A 6,265-nucleotide genomic window follows, 5' to 3' on the forward strand; every position below is an offset into this window, starting at 1 on the left:
GGATATTTGCAAAGCTGGAGCAAGGCTCGGCTGGAAACACGGAGCAGCCCCAGCCCGTGTGGGTGTGTCTGTGTACATCCAGCCAGGGGGATATTTAATGATAATTGCTTCTTTTCAGCAGCAAGCAATGTGCCTGGTACAACCCAAAATGATTTTGCTATTTTGACGCTGGGAAATCTGCAAGTCAAAGGTGAGGGAACGACTGCGCAGAGCAGCCAATATTAAAAATCACAATCTGGCAGCGGCGGCGCAGGCTGGCAGAGCTGGATTGCCAATCATTTTTATACCTCGGCGCTTTAAATAGCAATAATGTGTTGAATGTGAAATTGCCTGTGCTGATGGGGGTTGCTGCACGTTATTAAAACCCAGGCATTGGGACACACGTTACACATTTGAGATTCTTTAGAGACATTGTTGGGGGAAAAATACAAACTCTGGGAGAAATTTGAGGGAGGGGGGCCCAGGAGGTAGAGGGTGAGGGAGAGGCAGACAATCAGGTCTCTGGAAGATCACCAGGCAAAAGGCAACAGGGAGAACACTTTAGCTCTTCTGGATATGCCCAGGAAACAGCCAATTATTTCAGAGTTGTTGGAGCGTTAAGTGATGCAGATTATTCCCCCTAATACTTATTCCCTATGCAATTCCCACTCCGTTTGCTCTGATTTGGCCCATTCCAGATCCCCATTTGGCCCAACACCTGAGCCCTGTGTTGGAGCCAGGCTGCTGCTGTGCCTTCCTGGGCACCTGTCCCTGTACAGGGGCAAAAGCCCAGGGAAAGGTGCCCTGGCCTTGCCCCCAGGGAACAGGAATTGCTCTTGGTGATGCTCCGACAGCTCTGCCTGGGTGAGGATACAGAGCTGAGTCCTCACCAAACCTGCTGCTTCCCATCTCCATGGGAGCATTTCTCCTCCCCAATCAGGGAGTCATTATCCACTCCAACTGCCACATCCCTCCTTTTGGATGACTAGAACCCTTAATCCATGATTTCACAGCCCTACTTAGGTACAAGCACCCACATGAAATGCAGATCTGTATAAAACCCAGCTCTGCATAAACACAGCCCTGAAAGAGGAAAAGCTGTGATGCAAACATGTTGTTATTTCCATCCGTCTATGAGGTTATTCCTTACCTCCACCAGTTCCCTACCTGCTCCCCACTCCTCTGTCACACCTCCCAGGTGCCCAGCTTCTGTAAAACCTTTCAGGAATGGGATATTCTTATCTCAGATGTACACAGACCATAGGTTGAAGGGGACTAAAATAACAAAAAAATCCATGTGCCTTTAATATTTTCAGGATTAATTTTGCTGCAGTCTCATGGAGTGCCCTGTGCCAGGCTGGGGTCCTGCCATGCAGGCAGGTGAGACAGAAGAGGAAGGTGGAGAATTAGGATACATACTTTTCAGGCAGAGGGCAAAGCAGAGATTTAAGGTCCTGTCATATCCCAGTGTTTTATTAGTCATTTTGCAGCAGCTATAGGACTGATTTTTTAATTAATATTTTTAAGAGAATAGGTATATGAATAAAGTCCTAATAATAAAAGGTGCCAGAACAGAATAAAACCTGAAGTATCTCTGTTCGTCACTCTCATGGACCCCACGCTCTTTCAACAAGGTCACACAAAATCAGCAGCTGAGCCTGTATTTTCCAGTCTCTTCACTGCCCCAGCACAGCTCCTCTCCTCACACACTCCAACTTTGCTCAGTTTGTCATTAGAAACCAGCAGTGACATCACCTTGAGTGGCAACACCATCCATCCATCCATCCATCCATCCATCCATCCATCCATCCATCCATCCATCCCACAGCACGTCACTGCAGCTCGGATGGGCCTCAGACCCAGACAGCCAAAGGGCACAACACAATCAAAATAAAAAGCCTGAGAAAATGGACTTTAAGCTGGGGAATGGGGAAATGAGGGGAATTGAGCTGGGTATGTCTGTGCTCAGAGGGAAGGAGCCCAGCAGTGGGGGGCCAGCGCTGCATTCCCAGCGGCCGCGGCGCAGAGGCGACAGCGAGATATTGATTTGATAAGCAGATGAGCTGAAATTCCAAATGCATTGGAGATGCTGATAGGAAAAAAAGAGGTAGATGGGGAGACAGGGGAACGCAAGAGGAACAGCTGCGCACACTGAGATGCCGTGGAAAATAGAAGGTCATCGGGATCCGCGAAATTCTCCAAAGAAACAGGGAAGTGGAGATCGCAGGGAGACAGCAGATGTTTCTGTGCCAAGACAATGATGGAACCATAATTACAGCGAGATGGAGCGTCCTGCACAGCCCCAGCAACACGGAAACAAAACAAAACCCAAGCAGACACGTTTGATTGGCAAGTGGAAAAGGCTACAGAAGAAGTAATGAACATTTAGCCCTTCCATTACAGAGGAGTCAGGCAAGGGGAAGAACGCGGGCACCTCTTCACTGCAGAGCCAGAACGCTGCCCGAGAGGTCAAGCTGCTGACAAAGCCCCTGGATTTGTATGGCTCTCACACATGGGAGAGCTGGGGGCTCACAAGTGCTTTTGCCCCCCATTTCCAATAGTGGGGGTCCAGCACACTCAGCCTGGGGCTGGGGTGCTCAGCAGATGCAAGGGGAAGCGCTTCCTCCCCATTCCTGTGCAAACTCACCCTGAGCATCCTGCCCTGTTCAAGGGCAAAACCTGGGCAAACAGAGCCTGACACGGGCACCTCTGGGGGCTTGTGCCACCTCAGCTGCCACTGGCAAGTGTCCCGGGGTCCAGAGGAGAATGAGCATGGTCTGAATCTGGGGTCAGAGCTTGTGTGCTTGGAAGCTCAGCTGTCCCTGCAAACAGCCAGCCCTGGGATGTGACAGCTCTGCCAGGAGCAGCAGCAGTGCTGGGACTCCAAGGGGAGCCAGAGCTCCTCAGCCAGGGGAGCCCTCTGCATCCCAGCACACTGTGACCATCTCAACAGGAACATTTTCCCTGACTCATTCACACCTCTCTGGCTGTTGCCTCTAACAATCATGCTGAACTTTGCTTCTCACTTCCTGCACTTGCAAGTCCATTTTCAGTGGGAGGACAACAAGCTCACTTAATTTTGGCTGGAGGGACAAAATGATCTTATTTGAGAAAAAAATAACCTTGTTTCTGTGTACTGAGGCAGCTCTGAGGGAAAGGCACGCCACGACCACAAAACACATCCAAGCAAATTAGGGGTCTGTCTCTGTGAGTGAAAAGTAACACTCTCCCTTTATCATCTCACATCCAGACACAGTGTAAGGACAAACCTGCACAAGCAGAGATACAATCTGGACCTGCGAGCACAGAGGAACACCCCAGGCATGTAAATCGCGGTGCCATAGACGCAGTGCACAGCTGGCACGATCCATCTCCCCTCAAGGCCTGCGAGCCGCGGCTCGGCGGGGCTGGGCCGGTGCTCGAGTGCCATCTGCTGCTGCCTCTGCAGCGAGCCGGCCGCGCTCCGAGCAGGGCAGGGAGGGACGGAGGGATGGATGGCGGGGGTGCGGGTGTCAGGGGGACAGGGCACATACAAAAATAGCAAACCAACTTTGCTCCACTACGACTCTTTCCTCATTATGCGTGATGCCTTTCTGTCCTCAGGCAGGGCTGGGCACCTGCAGCAGTTCACCCTGCCACCCCTCACAGTGTGTAACACTGGTTTGTGCCACAAAAAAGCAGCTGTCCATAGCAGAATTAGAGCTACAGGCTTGAACAGGGCAGCCAAACATTTCTTCCTGCTCTGACAAAACAACTTGTCCAGTGAAGAACAAGCATCTCCCTTAGGGCTGGGGTCCCAGGAATCCCTCCTGAGCATGCCCCTGCCCTGGGGACAGGAAAGCTGGATGCCCCAGCAGCCACACTGGGAGATGGTGGAACAGCCAGGGAATGTCCCTGCACCAGGCAGAGCTCAGGTGATGTGACAGAAGCAGGAGATGCCCATGCTGCCACTCATGGCTGCCAACAAGAACAGTACTCGAGGACCAGAGAAGTGCTTCAGGTGCACTTGGAGAACAACAGACATCAGAGAAGCCCAGAGCCAGGGATTACTGTGAGAGTGCTGCTATCCAGAAATGAGGGCACCTCACTTGAAACAGCATGAAATGTCTCTTCAGTGTACTTGAATCCAAACTGCAGAGTCAGGGCACAAAAAAAGAGTAACGTCCCCCAGGCAACACGCAGGGTTTTGAAGCTGGGACATGAAGTGCACAACCCAGAGTCCCTCTGATCCCTCTCCCAGGGGGAGGTTAAAACTTTGGTGTAGTGACAGCTGCAGCACAACTCCCATTGCCTTCCCCTGCTTTCCACAAGGATTGAGAGCATTGTAAGAAACATCCCAACCTGCTTTCAGACACCAATACTCACGGCTGGGCATGTGCAGCAGCTTTACAGCCTTGATTCAGCAAAAGGAGGAAAACTTGCAGCAGGTGTTCACTCAGCAAAGGCTCTGCAGGGCTCAGGGTCTGCTGGGAGCTCAGCAACCCCTGCTCCAGGCTGTGGAGCAAAGCTCAGCAGCTTCAGCCTGAGGCAGGGCAGGAGAGGAGGCTGTAAGCTGGGGGCAGTGTGGCAAAGGCACAGCAGGGCCATTACTCACCTTCCTAGGCACTGGCATGACGGATGAGCTGGGGAGGCTTTGAGGCAATTTAGAAAAGAAACAGGAAGCACTTTTCCCACTCACAGGTAATTAAGTTGTGGGACACACTGCCACGGGGAGCTGTGAAGGTCAGGAGGACAAATGGCCTCAAATGCCCTTGCAGCACCTCAGAGGGGAGCTCCTCTATGAAGCACGGGCTGTGTGAGGCACCAGGCTCAGCAGTGCTGAGGAGCTGGGACCCAGGGGCGCCGGGGCAAAACTGCTCTGACACTTCCTCTGGCAAAGAGCCCCAAGTCCTCCTCCAGCTGCCATCCTCATCCCTGTTGCCCAATGCAGCCAGATTTTTTCCTCTATCGTTGCTGGTTTTTCTTTTTTTTTTAACGGGGTGGGGAAGGAAGCAGAAGTGACTGAAGCCAAAACACAGCCCCTGAGACAATGAACTAAAGGCAATACACGTTTTCTAGTTCTTGCTCAGCAGTCTCCTACATGCTGGCTTCCCAGGGACAGCCCCGAGCTGGGACCCCATGGATCTGTGTGATGCAGTAGAATGGAAGAGATAATACAGCTTGCACCTCAATTTCCTTTCTTTTTAGGGAATAAAACCTCTGCCAGTGAAGCACCAGGGATGTGCTGAGCCAGGCTCTGGGCTGCACCTGTGGCTCTGGGAGGGGAGAAGCTGAGCTGCTCCTTGTGTCAGACAGGGGTTTCCTTACCCTCCATCTGCTCCAGGAACTGTGCCCTCCTCCTCCCTGAGGAGCCCTGAAACCCGTGTGCCAGAGGGAAATCAGCTCTGGGCTCTGCCAAGGGAGCAGCCCTGGCACAGGATGGGCAGGAGGACAAGGGCCAGCAGCCACACGGAGGCCTCCCAGGAAGCACCTCTGCTCCATGGGAAGAGCCTGGAGAGGGGATCTGGGCACGCAGGGGCTGCTTGGCAGGGAGTGCTGGAGTGTGCTGTGCAGCCCGTGGAAGCTCTCCAGGAGCGTACGAATGAGGCACCTCCTGAGACCTCATTCATTTCACCCCTAATAAAATTACCACTTTCCAAAGGGAAAAGCCCCTTTGAAGGCCTTCAGTCAGAGCACCCATGGGACAGCTCAGCTCCATGGGCCTGTGCTCAGCCTCAGGCCTGAGCCAAGGATTACAGAGCTGCTTGGGGGCCACTGCTGGATTTATGAGCAGCAGGACCTGCTCCAAACCCAGCACAGCTCATCCCCAGGTCTGACAGGGCACCAAGCACCACTGCAACAACCTCCCCTGGGCCTTTCTGGACTTGTGCCTTTTCCAAGCAGTCCATATTCAACTACAACCTTCCCCAGCTCAGCAAATCCACTCACTTTTACCACAATACAAAACAAAATCCAAACCTAAAATAGCCCCCCGTATTTATGCTCCTGTATAGGCTGAGAGTTGTGATTTTAAAGAAGAAAGAGCTGTGTATCTGTTACCTGCCAACACCTCCTCATTTCAGTTCCTCTCCCCCTGCAATGTTCTATTTTACTGCAGTTTAAAAACCAGGCAGCTCTCAACACAAATAGGAACAGGATGTTCTTCCACAGTGCAGAGCCAGAGGAAAACACGGAGCTGGTGCTGGCAGAGCTCCCCATCCCTGCTGTAGAGTCCTGACTCTGACACCTCTCAAAGAAGAGAAAACACCAACATTCAGACAAGTCAAACTTTGCCATGAACAATAAG

The sequence above is a fragment of the Ammospiza nelsoni genome, chromosome 21, assembly GCF_027579445.1.
Source record: "Ammospiza nelsoni isolate bAmmNel1 chromosome 21, bAmmNel1.pri, whole genome shotgun sequence".
Classification (NCBI taxonomy): Eukaryota; Metazoa; Chordata; class Aves; order Passeriformes; family Passerellidae; genus Ammospiza; species Ammospiza nelsoni.